This window comes from Mirounga angustirostris, unplaced genomic scaffold, assembly GCF_029215605.1.
Source record: "Mirounga angustirostris isolate CCGP_5_RB_7025 unplaced genomic scaffold, mMirAng1.0.hap1 SCAF_2, whole genome shotgun sequence".
Lineage (NCBI taxonomy): Eukaryota > Metazoa > Chordata > Mammalia > Carnivora > Phocidae > Mirounga > Mirounga angustirostris.
The window spans coordinates 203,459,515-203,474,536 of NW_026991710.1; the positions used below are offsets into that span (position 1 = coordinate 203,459,515).

The following is a 15,022-nucleotide window of genomic DNA, read 5'->3' on the forward strand; positions in this document are numbered from 1 at the left end:
TGCCCTAATGTTTACTCACTGTTGCCCCCGTGTGGCCACTCTCCAGATAGCACGTGGCAGAATGTGTTCCAACCTGTCAAATTCAAGGGAGAATAAGATAGAAGAAGGTTGGTCCTTGGATCCCCTAGCTCCTAATAATCATGAAATAATTTATGAGCTATATTCTAAATCAGAGTATATGTTAACTTGATATTAGGGTTAGGGTCAGGGTCAAGCTGAATACATTAATTATGTACAGCTTTTTGTATGTCAATCATACCTCTATAAAGTGTATTTAAAAAAAAAAAAGGGAGAGAATATAGTCACTCAAAGTACTGAGCACCTTTCCTGTCACAGTAAATATGTAACTAAACATAATTATTGCTTAACCTTAGCTGAGGACCGGGAGCTGGTCCTACAGGTACTTGGCAGGTAACATCTGTGGCCAGCTGCCCATCTCTTCCCCCGACACCCACACCCAGCTCAGCACATCCTCTGCTCTGCTCAAGGGCAGCCCAGAGAGACCAGGTCCAGGTGTGGCTCCCTCCTGTCAGGCATGGCTTCCTTCCGACAGGTAGAGAAGGTGGCCAGCTCACAGACACATGACATCTTCTTTTGGTTACTTGCTACCTGCGTCACCTTTTTGTCACCTGGTCATTAACATTTAGCTCCTGTGAGAACCTGAGTTTGCAGGTTTCTGTTCACATTTCAAAGTGTGCAGATATGTGTTGACTTTGTTCACTGTCCCTGGGGAGGATATACAGGGTTAGGGTATGGGTTAGGGTATGGGTACAGGTTAGGGTACGGGTTAGGGTTAGGGTACGGGTACGGGTATGGGTTAGGGTACGGGTCAGGGAATGGGTTAGGGTTAGGGTACGGGTTAGTGTTAGGGTACGGGTTAGGGTTAGGGTACTGGTTAGGGTCAGGGTTAGGGTACAGGTTAGGGTTAGGGTATGAGTACGGGTTAGGGTACGGGTTCGGGTACGGCTTGGTTAGGGTACGGGTTAGGATTAGGGTACGGGTTAGGGTTAGGGTACGGGTTAGGGTATGGGTTAGGGTTAGGGTTAGGGTACGGGTACGGGTTAGGGGACGGGTTAGGGAACGGGTTAGGGTTAGGGTACGGGTATGGGTTAGGGTACGGGTCAGGGAACGGATTAGGGTTAGGGTACGGGTTAGGATTAGGGTACGGGTTAGGGTACGGGTTAGGGTACGGCTTGGTTAGGGTACGGGTTAGGATTAGGGTACGGGTTAGGGTTAGGGTTAGGGTACGGGTACGGGTTAGAGTTAGGGTTAGGGTTAGGGGTTAGTGGTTAGTGTTAGGGTTAGGGTTAGGGTACAGGTTAGGGTACAGTTTAGTGTAGGGTTAGGGTTAGGGTACGGGTTAGTGTACGGGTTAGGGTTAGGGTACGGTTTAGGGTAGGGTTAGGGTTAGGGTTAGGGTTAGTGTACGGGTTAGGGTTAGGGGTTAGGGGTTAGGGGCTAGGGGTTAGGGTTAGGTTTAGGGTTAGGGTTAGTGTTAGGGTTAGGGTTAGGGTTAGGGTTAGGGTCTCCCTGTCCTCTGCTGTATAGAGACCATTCTCCTCCGGTAACCAGATTGATCATTTCAGAACATAACCTTTGAGGCTCTCTGTGATCCGCTCCCCACCTGTCTGTACTCTCCAGCCTCACCTCTCCCACTGCAGCCCCCCTCTGTGGGCCACCAAGCTGTGTGGTTGTCCCACATGTTCCTTGGGTCTGACTCCAATCCTTTACATTCTCTGTGCCCTCTGCCAGGAGCACTCTTCTCTCCCCTTGCATCATGTTTCGCTTGTTCCCCCATTGGCTGGGCCTCTACTTGCCCCCTGGTGACCTGACTCATGTCTGCTGGGTGTATGTGCTCATCCCATATTTAAATGTAGTATCCACCTTCCCTGTGTGAGCGATTTACTAACCTGCGAGGTATGGGGTAGGCACAGGGAAGTAGTCTTAGTGCCTGTGTAAAAAAGCCAGTCTCAGGGCGCCTGGGTGGCTCAGTCATTAAGCATCTGCCTTCGGCTCAGGTCGTGATCCCAGGGGCCTGGGATTAAGTCCCATGTCAGGCTCCCTGCTCAGCAGGGAGCCTGCTTCTCCCTCTCCCCCTCCCCCTCCTTGTGTTCCCTCTCTAGCTGTCTCTTTCTCTGTCAAATAAATAAAATCTTAAAAAAAATCAGTCTCAGAGGGGCTCACCACACTTGCTGACAATGGGGGAGCTGCTGTCCCCACAGTGAGGGGCAGGTAGTCCCCTCAAAGGGGGACCAGCCATGTGAGGCAGTTGGACAAGACTTCCAATGTTTTGGGGCCAGGGAGATGTAGACCTGGACCCAGAAGCTCACACCCTTGGATTCAAGGCTGGGGCCTAAGCAAGCCCCCTTTTTCCAGGGGTCATCTTTCCCCTTTCCTGCCCATGGGCTGAACCCGATTCCTGATCTGGGGAGTTCGAGGGTGACCCCTCCTAGGAATACCAGTGGTTTACTGATGGACCTTGTCATCCAGAGGCCCAGTAGCCTTCAAGGGAGGACCCTATAGGGGGTGGAGACAGCTCTGTTGGGGACCAGCGACAGCCCACTCAAGGTAAAGTGGAGCAGGTGGCCGGCCCTGCTGATTCTACCCAGTCTGTAGGACATAGAAACACGGGCTGTGCCCAAAGATGCTCAACTCATGGCAGGTGGGGACAGAACCTGCAGGGGGGCAGCTAGGGGAGGGCACCTGCAGGGTTGGCCCAGGAGCTCAGCACAGGGGGAGTGTTCCTGGCTCCAGCATGCTGACTGTGCGGCTGCATGGGTTTCCAGCCTCCCAAGCCTCAGGCTCCCCTTTGTAAGATGGGGCACTGATGGCCCCCATCTCTGGGAGCAGAAGGTAGGGAGGCCCTGCCGGCAGATTCACTCAGGACAGGTCAGGAGGTGGCTGTTGCTTAAAGCAGCCCAGGGCCTGTCCCCATGAAGAAGGTGCACACGTCCATGACCCCCAGCTCTGGGGTCCTGCTGCCAGCCTCTGGCAGTGACCCTCTTCCTGCCCTGTCCCCTGCCCCTGTGGATACGGGGTCTTCCTGGAGCTGTTCCTGCAGAATCACTTCATGGTGGACACAGGGTCATCTACTATGTCTTCACCGACCAGCTGGTTGCTGTGTCCCGTGTGCCCCTCCAGGAGCACCGAAGGGTGGTGGTTCTTGAGGTCCGCGGCGCCCCACGCTGGCAGGATGTGTCCATGCAGCACATGGTGATGATGAGCCGCTTCTGTGAGGAGCCCTTCCTCCATGAGGTGGATGACATGGTGTGCGGGGATGTGGACATGATGTTCTGTGACCACGTGGGCATGGAGATCCTGTCCCCCCTCTTTGACACCCTGCACCCCGGTTTCTACTGGGTGGCCCATGAGGACTTAAGCTATGATCGCTGGTCCCAGTCCCAGGCCCACATCCCCAAGGACCAGGGTGACTTCTACTACATGGGGGCCTTTTTTGGGGGGTTGTGGCGGAGGTTCACCGACTGACCTCAGCCTGTCACCAGGTGAAGGTGGTCAACTGGGCCAATGGGATCGAGGCCATGTGGTACGATAAGAGCCACCTGAACAGGTACCTGCTGGACCACAAGCCCACCAAGGTGCTGTCCCTGGAGGACCTGCGGGACCCACAGCTATTGGGCTGGCCCTGGAGGACCTGTGTGTAGCTGCTGGGCTGGCCCCGGGTCATGAAGAAGCTGAGATTTGGGCCGTGCCCAAGAATCACCAGGACACCTGGAACTCATGAGGGGCTGTCCCCGTCTCCAGCAGCGGGTGCTGACTTCAGCGGAGCCATCAGAGCAGGTTCCCACTTCTGTCCCCTCGAGGGACACTGTGGAGTCCAGTACTGTCTGCACGGGCACGTCCAGTGCCCCAGCCGCACCTGCTCACAGGAGGCCTGCCTGGGGATACAGCGTCCTCTCTTTGCGTTCACTACATTTTCTTCACTTCTGGGTCATTTGCAGCTGTGAACGGCTCCAGTTTTATGTCAGATGTTTTTCTGTGTCAATGCTGAGCAACCATTTTTAAAAAGAACAATTGAGGGAAAAGGTTTTCTCTCTGGTTCTAAACAGACACCGCCTGGTGGGGCTGGGACAGCCCTGTAGCAGCCATGGAGCCAGAACGGGTCCTGGCTGGGTCTTCCGTCCCAGTCCTTGCACCCTGCCATGGCCATGGGGCTTCAGGGTCAGGGTTGCACCGAGCCACCTCTCAGAACCCCGGTGCCCTCACCGCCAGAGGCCTTGGCCGTGACCGCTAGCTCAGCCTCCAGGAGCATGGAGCCCTCTGGGTTATTTCCATTTCCTGCCGTGGATTTATTTTTTATTTATTAATTTTATTTAATTTTTTAAATTTAAATTCATTAGCCAACATATAGTACATCAGTAGATTTTGATGTAGTGTTCAGTGATTCATTAGTTGCCTATAACACCCAGTTCTCATCACAACATGTGCCCTCCTTAATACCCGTCACCCAGTTACCCCATCCCCACACCCTCCTCCCTGCTGTAACCCTCAGTTTGTTTACCGGAGTCCAGAGTCTCTCATGGTTTGTCTCCCTCTCTGATTTCTTCCTGTTCAGTTTTCCCTCCCTTCCCCTGTAGTCCTCTGTGCTATTCCTGACATTCCACATAGGAGTGAAACTATATGATAATTGTCTTTCTCTGATTTATTTATTTCACTTAGCATAATCCCCTCCCGTTCCATCTATGTCAATGTAAATGGTAGGTATTCATCCTTTCTGACAGCTGAGGAATATTCCATTGTACGTATATACCACATCTTCTTTATCCATTCGTCTGTTGAAGGGCATCTCGGCTCCTTCCACAGTTTGGCTATTGTGGACATTGCTGCTATGAACATTGGGGGGCAGGTGCCCCTTCTTTTCACTACATCTGTATCTTTGGGGTAAATACCCAGTAGTGCAATTGTTGGGTGATAGGGTAGTTCTGTTTGTAACGTCTTGAAGAACCTCCATACTGTTTTTCAGAGTGGCTGTACCAGCTTGCATTCCCACCAACAGTGTAAGAGGGTTCCCTTTTCTCCACATCCTCACCAACATTTGTTGTTTCCTGCCTTGTTGATTTTTGCCATTCTGAGTGGTGTAAGGTGGTATCTCAATGTGGTTTTAATTTCTTTTTCCCTGATGGCTAGTGATGTGGAGCATTTTTTCATGTGCCTGTTAGCCATTTGTATGTCTTTGGAGAAGTGTCTGTTCATGTGTCCTGCCCATTTCTTGATTGGATTATTTGTTTTTTGGGTGTTGAGTTTGAGAAGTTCTTTATAGATCTTGGATGCCAGCCCTTTATCTGTAATGTCATTTGCAAATATCTTCTCCCATTCCATGGCTTGCCTCTTAGTTTTGTTGACTGTTTCCTTTGCTGTGCAGAAGCTTTTTATCTTGATGAAGTCCCAAAGGTTCATTTTTGCTTTTGTTACCCTTGCCTTTGGAGACGTGTCTAGCAAGAAGTTGCTGCGGTTGAGGTTGAAGAGGTTGCTGCCTGTGTTCTCTTCTAGGATTTTGATGGATTCCTGTGTCACATTGAGGTCTTTCATCCAATTTGAGTTTACCTTTGTATATGGTGTGAGAGAATGGTCCAGTTTCATTCTTCTGCATGTGGCTGTCTAATTTTCCCAACACCATTTATTGAAGAGACTGTCTTTTTTCCATTGGGTATTCTTTCCTGCTTTGTGGAAGATTAGTTGACCATAGAGTTGAGGGTCCATTTCTGGGGTCTCTATTCTGTTCCATTGATCTGTGTGTCTGTTTTGTGCCAGTACCATACTGTCTTGATGATCACAGCTTTGTAATACAGCTTGAGGTCACCTGCTTTTGTTTTATTTTTATTATTTTAGTGAATTTTAAATTAATGTATGATATATTATTTGTTTCAGGGGTACAGGCCTTTGATTCATCGGTCTTATACAATTCACAGTGCTCACCATAGCACATACCCTCCCCAGTGTCCATCACCCAGTCACCCCACGCCTCCCAACCCCCTCCACTCCAGCAACCCTCTGTTTGTTTCCTGAGATTAAGAGTCTCTTATGGTATGTGCTCTGGTAAGCGCTGTGAATTGTGCAAGACTGTTTAATCTCAGATCTCTACCTCTGAAACAAATAATGCAATATATGTTAAGAAAAAAAAAGAAGAAGAAGAAGGTAGGAGGAAGGGAAGAATGAAGCAGGGGAAATCGGAGGGGTAGACGAACCATGAGAGACGATGGACTCTGAAAAACAAACAGGACTCTAGAGGGGAGGGGGGGATGGGAGGATGGGTTAGCCTGGTGGTGGGTATTGAGGAGGGCACATTCTGCATGGAGCACTGGGTGTTATGCACAAACAATGAATCATGGAACACTTCATCTAAAACTAATGATGTAATGTATGGGGATTAATATAAGAATAAAAAAAAAGAGTCTCTTATGGTTTGTCTCTCTCTCTGGTTTCGTCTTGTTTCATTTTTCCCTCCCTTCGCCTATGATCTTCTGTCTTGTTCCTCAAATTCCTCATATCACTGAGATCATAGGATAATTGTCTTTCTCTGAGTGACTTATTTTGTTTAACATAATACACTGTAGTTCCATCCACGTCGTTGCAAATGGCAAGATTTCATTTTTTTGATAGGTGCATAATATTCTCTGTATATATATATATATATACACACACCACATTTTCTTTATCCATTCATCTGTTGATGGACATTTAGACTCTTTCCATAGTTTGGCTATTGTGGACATTGCTGCTATAAACATTGGGGTGCACGTGCTCCTTCGGATCCCTACATTTGTATCTTTGGGGTAAATACCCAGTAGGGCAATTGCTCAGTCATAAGGTAGCTCTTTTTTCAACTTTTTGAGGAACCTCCCTAGTGTTTTCCAGAGTGGCGTCTGCCTTCGTTTTAAATGGCTATTTATGCTGGTGTTTGTGAAATGTGGGCACTCACTCAGTCTGGATGCATGTGCCGTTGGGATTCCTCAGTGCCCACAGATGGTTTGTGCACTCTCTCTGGACCATCTGCCTGCACTGTGTCTTAGCAAGCATTTAGTGATGCCACTGTGAGCTCAGACACCCAACAAGGCGCAGAGCATGAGAGCGAGAACTAAGATACGGGATCCCTGCTCTTGGGCCTTACTGGGACTTTCGATGGACCCGTCCTCCTGACTCACTACTCTCCTATTGTGTAATAGACATACAACTGATACCATTAAGCACGTTTCAGGGTACAATTCAGTGGCAATAAGTATATTCATTCTTCTGCACCTGCCGCCTCCATCCACTGCCACAACTTTGTCATCCTCCCAAACTGAACCTCTACCCAGGAGACACTAACCCCCCATTTCCCCTCCCCAGCCCCGGCACCCAGCAGCTCCTTCCACCTGTATGAATCGGAGTGCTCTCTGTCCCTCACAAGTGGGGTCCTCCCGTATTGGTGCTTTAGGGACTGGCTTATTTCACATAGCCCAGTGGCCTCAAGGTCTGTCCCTGTGAGCCTGGACCTGACCCACTTTCCCCCCAAAGGAGTGTCTCAGCCCTCTCCTGTCTAAGCCAAGCCTCCTCAGTCCCTTCTGCTCCCCTCACCTTCTTCCTCCGCCTGAAGATGATCCCAGCCAATCTGCAGCTTTGAAGACCTATTCAGTCCAGATGCCAGGCACATACCCCGGGGACCTCGGGCCTCACCTACCCCATCTGTCCACGTCAGGTCCCTGCCCACCCCCCACCAGCTGGCCACCTGCTCACCCACAGGTGTCCCCATCTCAGGAGAGGGAAACACCAAGTCCAGACCCTTGGAGTCCTCTGTGACTTTTTGCTTTCTACCAACTCTCCCAGTAGTGAAGTGGCTATGTACTGAAGTAGACATTCATTGTCCAAAACATTAAAGGCATATGTGAGTCTCTGCTGCCTAGGCAATGGATAACAGTTGGGGCAGATAGAAACCGAGCAGAATCACTGGAAGAAAGGCTGAGGAATGAGGAGCTTTAGGGAAGAAGGGCCTGGAAGCTGTGACTGCCCGTACCTGAGCTTCAGATGCCCCTCAGTGACTCCTGTGCCTCTGGTGTCTTCCTGGAACCCTGACCTGGCTGTTTTCAGACAGCTTATCCAGCGGTACCCTCAGTTTCTGGGAGGGGGATTTGCTGGAATCTGCAGTGTGTCCTACTGCCCCACCGGGATCACTTTCTGAAGGCACATTGTCTGGGACCCAAGACTGTGGGTCTGTGGCCTGGCGGGATTCTGAGCAGAGCTGGTGGGATGGGAGGGCTGCAAGGCACAGAGGTAGGTTTCCAGAAAGCCAGCTGGGGTCCCCGGCATCCTACTGTTTTTGATTCAGAGCCCTGAGATCTTTAAAATGCCAACAACGTTACAGCATGGGCCAGAAAAGCAAATTTCCCTGTGCACCCAACACCACCTAAACTATTGGCCATTTCTTGTCACTTGAGCTGAGTACAAAGGATTGGGAGTCAGGACTCGGTGGGGGGGCCCTGGACCAGACTTTGTATTTGGGGGACAAAGGCCATCCAGAGAAGCTTGTGCTGAGCCTAAGGAGAGGGTCTGTGTGGAGACCCCAGCTGCAGGCACTGCTGTCCAATGATGCCCCCTCAGCCCGACCCAGTGCACCTGCTGCTGGGGGAGCACCTGCCCCCTCCTCTCTGCCTGAGGGCTCTCTCCTGCACCAGGTGCCACCTCTCCTGCCAGCCACTGCCAGCCTGCAGCCTGGGAGGGTGAATACCCCGAGTTCCTCCAGCTGCTGGGGGAGCGCCTGCCCCCTCCTCTCTGCCTGAGGGCTCTCTCCTGCACCAGCTGCATCCTCTCCTGCCAGCCACTGCCAGCCTGCAGCCTGGGAGGGTGGATACCCCGAGTTCCTCCAGCTGCTGGGGGAGCAGCTGCCCCCTCCTCTCTGCCTGAGGGCTCTCTCTCACACCAGGTGCCTCCTCTCCTGCCAGCCACTGCCAGCCTGCAGCCTGCGAGGGTGGATACCCCGAGTTCCTTCAGCTGCTGGGGGAGCGCCTGCCCCCTCCTCTCTGCCTGAGGGCTCTCTCCTGCACCAGGTGCCTCCTCTCCTGCCAGTCACTGCCAGCCTACAGTCTCGGAGGGTGGCTACCCCGAGTTCCTCCAGCTGCTGGGGAGTACCTGCCCCCTCCTCTCTGCCTGAGGGCTCTCTCCTGCACTAGGTGCCTCCTCTCCTGCCAGTCACTGCCAGCCTGCAGGCTGGGAAGGTGGATACCCCGAATTCCTCCAGCTGTTGGGGGAGCGCCTGCCCCCTCCTCTCTGCCTGAGGGCTCTCTCCTGCACCAGGTGCCTCCTCTCCTGCCAGCCACTGCCAGCCTGCAGCCTGGGAGGGTGGATACCCCGAGTTCCTCCAGCTGCTGGGGGAGCACCTGTCCCCTCCTCTCTGCCTGAGGGCTCTCTCCTGCACCAGGTGCCTCCTCTCCTGGCAGCCACTGGAAGCTTACAGGCTGGGAGGGTGGATACCTGGACGACCTCCAGCCCTGGGGACAGAGCCAGTGAGGGTGGGATGTGGTCTCCCAGTAGGCCTGAGCGCCAGGTCCCCACGGTGTTCACTCTCCTCCTGCAGGCTCACTGTGCCATGTCCTCCCTCAGGCTTCCTAGGCTCAAGTCCTCCTCTGCTCGCTGACCATCCTTGGCCCAGGCTCCACACGTTGGGACTGGGAGCAGGTCATCTGGACCTTCTGGACTCTCGCTTCCGTACCCGTGACACGGACACAGGTTGGCCTCACAGAATGCTTGGAGGAGACCCAGTGCAGGAAGATGCAGGCAGCTGCAGGGGAGATGCCAAGTGACCCCAGAGGGAGCGCACAGGCTTTGCACAATGCACCGGGCTCACAGGACCCCCATGGGATGCGGGCGCCAGGCCACGGGGCACAGGAAGTCCTGGTGGGGGTGGCCCTGGCGAGGAGGCCAGAGAAGGGTCCCAGAAGGGGCAGGAGACAAGGAAGACGACAAGACAGAGCTTCCCAAGGAGGTCAATGGAAGGATCAGAGGATCGCAGAGACCCTTGGGACAACTTGGAAGCCCTGGAGATGTTAGCTGAAATGCTGTCATTGGGTCAGAAAAGTTAGTCACAACCCCCCAGTCGACACTGGGTAATTTACTTTGTTTGTTCTAAGAATCAGTGCGTACCTGCCATTAGAACTCACACTGCAGGAAGTCTAGGATATACTCACTCTTCATCACTTTTCAGGACTCGATTTTTCTAGAGGAAGTGCTAAGCATTGGCCTCTGTTTTCAGGAGCAGATTCTTGGTGCTCATCACCACTCCTAGCCGTGAGGACTGACCCCTGTCACCTCCCACAGTGGACGTGACCATGTGGGTTGGGGGTGCTCACTGATGAAGCCCCAGTGCTCAGTACACAGCAGGGACCCCCGGTCCTCTGCTGAATGAGGGAGGAAGGGGGGAAGGAGGGAGGGAGTGAGAGGGAGGGAGGATGGGAGAAAGGGAGGGAGAGAGAGGGAGGGAGGGAGGGAAACCACAGAAGTTGGGTCCATCCATCAGGAGCCCTTATTTGGGGTGAGGTCCGAGGACACCAGAGCCCCGGCCCTGGATGGTGGCTCAGGTCCTCCCAGTGCTGACCTTCCTTCTCCTTGGCCCTCTGACATCCTGGATCCTCTCCACCTCCTCCTCCTCCAATTCTGAATGTTCCCAGGAACAGGGTGGCAGGAGGGGTCTCAGGAGAGGCTTCCCGGATCCTGTGCCCCGAATGACAATGTGACAGTGGCTATAGGACATTCTATCATGAGGACTGGGACTGTGGATCCCATCCATCTCCTTGGGCATTAGCGTTGTTCCATTCCCTGCTCTCTCCACCACTGGTGTGATAAACACTCCGGAAAACACATCTGTGAAAAACCGAGCCAGAGTTTCCAGGGGTTGGTCAGAGGCCAAGCATGCCAGGTGCTCCTGTGGCCTGGGATGGGTGCTGCTCACTGTTCTCCCAGACAAGGGTGCCCGTCACCCTTCTCTCCAGGGTACCTGCAGGGGATCTCCGCTTCCTCACGTTCTCCCCAGACCAGACACCTGCCAGTCTGAGGGTGACCAGTGCTGCCTCCATAGGGTTTCCTTTGCCAGAGTCCTTCCCCGGGAGCTCCCTCATCTCTGACTCTGCACGTGCCTGTCCTCCCCCCTTGGACTTGCGTGCGTTTGGTGTCTGTCCTTGTGGAACCCAGTGACTTGGTGTGTTGTTTGGACAAGAGGCATCGGAAACCTTTCTCTGGCCTTGGGTTGTGAGCAATGCTTTTGCCCTTTGTGGTGTGTCTTCCAGCTTCTGCATTTCCCCGGTTTCTGTGTGGGCCACAGGAGCCAGCCCTGTCCTGTCTGGGGTCAGGCTGTGGTGTCCCAGCAGGAACAGGGGTCTCGGCCCCGAGATTGTGCCCATAATTCCTAAAGCGGCCTCTCTGATTACATCTGATCTGTAATCCATCAGGCATTTTAATATCGAATAAGGGAAATTTTATGACAAATAAACACAGACGAAAACAAGTCCCCTTTGAAAATAGGTGGGCAGACACAAAGGCACCTATTGCGTGATTCCACTTACAGAAACATCCAGAACAGGGAAAGGAACAGGGAGAGAAAGCAGCTTAGGGGTTTCCAGGGTCTGGGCTGGGGGAGAAATGGGCAGGGGGCTTCTGGTTCGGGGACTCCTTTGGGACACGAGATATTCCGCAGCAATGTTCTGGGGTGTGGTGGCACAGCGTTGGGAATGTACTTATGCTCATCACATGTTCAGTTGAAAACAAGTAATTTTATTTAAAACAAATAATAAACAGTATACAGAACATGAAAATGAACAATATGAACCAGAACAATATGAACCAGAGAGAAAGAATATAGGGGGAGGGGATGAAACAATCTGGCGGGGCTTCGGGGTCCGGCGATGGAACTAAGGGCAATTGTACAAGGAGCTCTCCCCGCAGGGCTGTGGGCTCTGGATGTGGCTCTGGGAGCCCTGCAGGAGCAGGAGTAGGGGCAGGGATTAGGATAGGGGTAGGGCCAGGGGCAGGGCCAGGTGTAAGAGCAGGGCCAGGGGCAGGGCCAGGTGTAAGAGCAGGGCCAGGGGCAGGGCCAGTTGTAAGAGCAGGGCTAGGGGCAGGGGCAAGGGGAGGGACAGGATCAGCAGTCATGGCAGGTGCAGGATCCAGGGCAGGACCTGGGTAAGGAGCAGGAACAGGAGCTCCGGCAGGCGCAGGGGCAGGGTCAGCAGCAGAAGAAGGAGCAGGAACAGGAGCTCAGGCAGGGGCAGGGGAAGGGGCAGCAGGTCTGGCAGGGGAAGGGGCAGGAGTAGGGGCAGGGACAAGAACAGTAGCCCAGGAAGGGGCAGGGGAAGGTGCAGCGGGTCTGGCAGGGAAAGGGGCAGATACAGGAGCAGGAAAAGGAGCAGGAACAGGAGCTCAGGCAGGGGCAGGGGCAGCAGGCCTTGCAGGGGAAGGGGCAGAAGCAGGAGCAGGAACAGGAGCTCAGGCAGGGAAAGGGGAAGGGGCAGCAGGTCTGGCAGGGGTAGGGTTATGAGCAGGAGCAGGGTCAGGGACAAGAACAGGAGCCCAGGAAGGGTCAGGGGAAGAGGCAGCAGAGTCTGGCAGGGGCAGGGAGAGGAGCAGGAGAAGGAGCAGGAACCGGAGCTCAGGCAGGGGAAGGGGCAGTGGCTCTGGCAGGGGCAGGGGAAGGGGTAGGAGGAGGATCAGGAGCTGGGTTGGAGCAGTGGCAGGTGCAGGAACAGTAGCAAGAGCTGGGTCAGGGGCAAGTGCCAGTTCTTCCTGGTCCACGTCAGGCTGTCCGTGGGTGGGTGCCGGGTCACCTGCCGGCTCCTGGTCTCCTCCTGAGGTCGCTGCAGGCACCACCCCTCCGTCCAGAGCTGCCGATGGAGTTGGAGCCGGCTCTAGCTCCTGAGGTGGTGGAGCAGCTGTGAGAGGAGAAAAGCTCACCCTGTGCCCGCTCTCCGTGGAGACAGAACCCAGCCCAGGGCCTCCCAGAGAAGCCGCAGCCAGGAAGGAGCCCTCCCTAGGGAGTCTCCCCGACCGCAGTCCACCCGCTGGGCGCTCTGAGCCCAGTCGTTGCTCCAGGCCCCACACCAGCCTCTGGGGGCTTGTCCCTGTGGGGCCAGCACCGACCCATCCCCACACACCACCCTTGGGCTCGGTCTCCATGGGCTCCGGCTCCTGGACCACTGTCTGGTGACCAACCACCTGGGACAGTGGTCTGAGTGGTGTTGGAGGTCTTGCCCGGCAATCCTCAGCACTTGTTTTTGGGGATGCCTGTGGGGTCAACCCCTCTGTCAGGGAGGAGGGCATGTCCGCCAGCTGCCTCTGGAGGTCATCCGTGGCCTTCTGCAAAGACAGGGACGGGTAGCCGGCTGGAGGCATCACAGCCCTGCCCGGCCATCCTCACTGTCCTCCTGCCCAGTCCCCCTGCTGCTCCCAGATCAGACACAGACCTGTGAGTGCACAGCCCTGCACCCGGGATGCAGTGACCCATCCCTGCAGGGCTATCGGGATAAACCCTGGGTAGAAGGGGCGGCGCCCGCACACCCCATCCCACACAGCCAGCCTTGACCTTGAACATGACCTGCCCACTGGGAATCTGACCCCTCATCAGCCTGCTCCTGCTCAGGGTGGCCCCACCCCGCAAGACCCCTCTTTACACACACACACGCACGCACACCCACAGACACACCCGCACACGCACACTCACACACAGACACGCACACACACACGGAGGGGGGCCTGGGGCTGTACAGGTCAGATCAGAGCGTGTGGGGCTGGGTGGCCGGCTCTGGGCATCCTGGTGTCACCTGTCGGGCCTTCCGGCCAAACGGCCAGAGGCGGTGGGGTGCCCTGATCGGACATCCCCAGCGGGGGCCAGCGTTTGCAGGGCGGGCTTTCTTCAGCCTGCAGCATCCAGACTTAGGGAGGCAACAAGCCCACATGTTCATGTTTGGATGATCTCCAACGAAATGAGCTGGGCAGGGGGCTGTCTCTGGAATGTGGGTGCCTTGTTACCTGGGTTCCAAATTCTGTTGGACTCTGTTGTCAGGGAAGTGAGGTCACCACTGCCTGGGGTCCCCTTACCCAACTTCCTTCTCACACAAGACCCCCGCCCCCGAGGGCCCCCTCCCCCGGCTGCTCAATGCTCCCCCTCCCCCGATGCCCCATCCATACAGTGACTCCCTCACAGCCCCCCCACAGCCTTCCCAAGGCCTGGGTGCAGCCGGTGTCCCCGCTGTGAGGACACAGAGCTGGCTTCAGACTGGGCTCCTGTGCGTGCCCAGGGCTGTGACCCTGGACAGACCCTGTGCCTCTCAGGGCCTCCCCAGGCTCCCCATCTGCACAGTGGGGTGTTCTGGATTCTACTCCTAGGGACGCCATCAGGGGTAGGACCTCTACATACATTCCGTACCTGCTCTCACAGGAGGCTGGGGCACACTTGGCAATGCAAGGATGAGCCAGGGGCTGGGCGGGACATGGAGCACAGCTCAGAGGGGCCTGGGTCTGCTCTGGGGTCTGGGCAAAGCCACCCCCTTCTTTCCTGTTCCCAGCCCCTGTGGGAAGGTTGCAATGAACGGATTCCGACCTTGTCCCCTGGTGACGCACACTTCCAGGGGCTCCCATTAGGTTTAGGCTCAGGCCCCGGGGCCTCGTCTGCGCCCATGTGCTGGGCAGTCCCCACAGTGGTTCCTGGGCATTCCCGCATCCTGCTCACACATCCCTGTGGAATCCCCTCCCATCCGGGGTGGATGGCCTGTGTGACCGCGCTCTCAGGAAGAGAATGGGGCCAAATGCTGGGATGTCATTTCCAAGCTGATGGAGGAAAGTCTGTGACTTCTTCTGGTTCCCTCTGTCGTGTGTTCGTTCTCTGTCTCCTTCTCTGTTTCTGTCTCTGTGTCTCTCACAGGAGCAGGATCTGTGGGCTCCAGGGGTGATGTGAGAAACCTCAGAAGCCTCCCTTGTCCGTGTTTCCCTCTTCTGTCCCGGTGCTCCATTCCTTCCTAAGGCCTTGTCACCCGGACCAGAGCAGTGA

The 15,022-nt window shown here is 54.9% G+C and overlaps 1 pseudogene; it reads left to right on the top strand.

Annotated features, from left to right (window-relative positions):
- Positions 1–3,025: 3,025 nt before the first annotated feature.
- LOC135363559 (histo-blood group ABO system transferase 2-like) lies at positions 3,026–6,377 on the top strand (annotated as a pseudogene).
- The last annotated feature ends 8,645 nt before the right edge of the window (positions 6,378–15,022 follow it).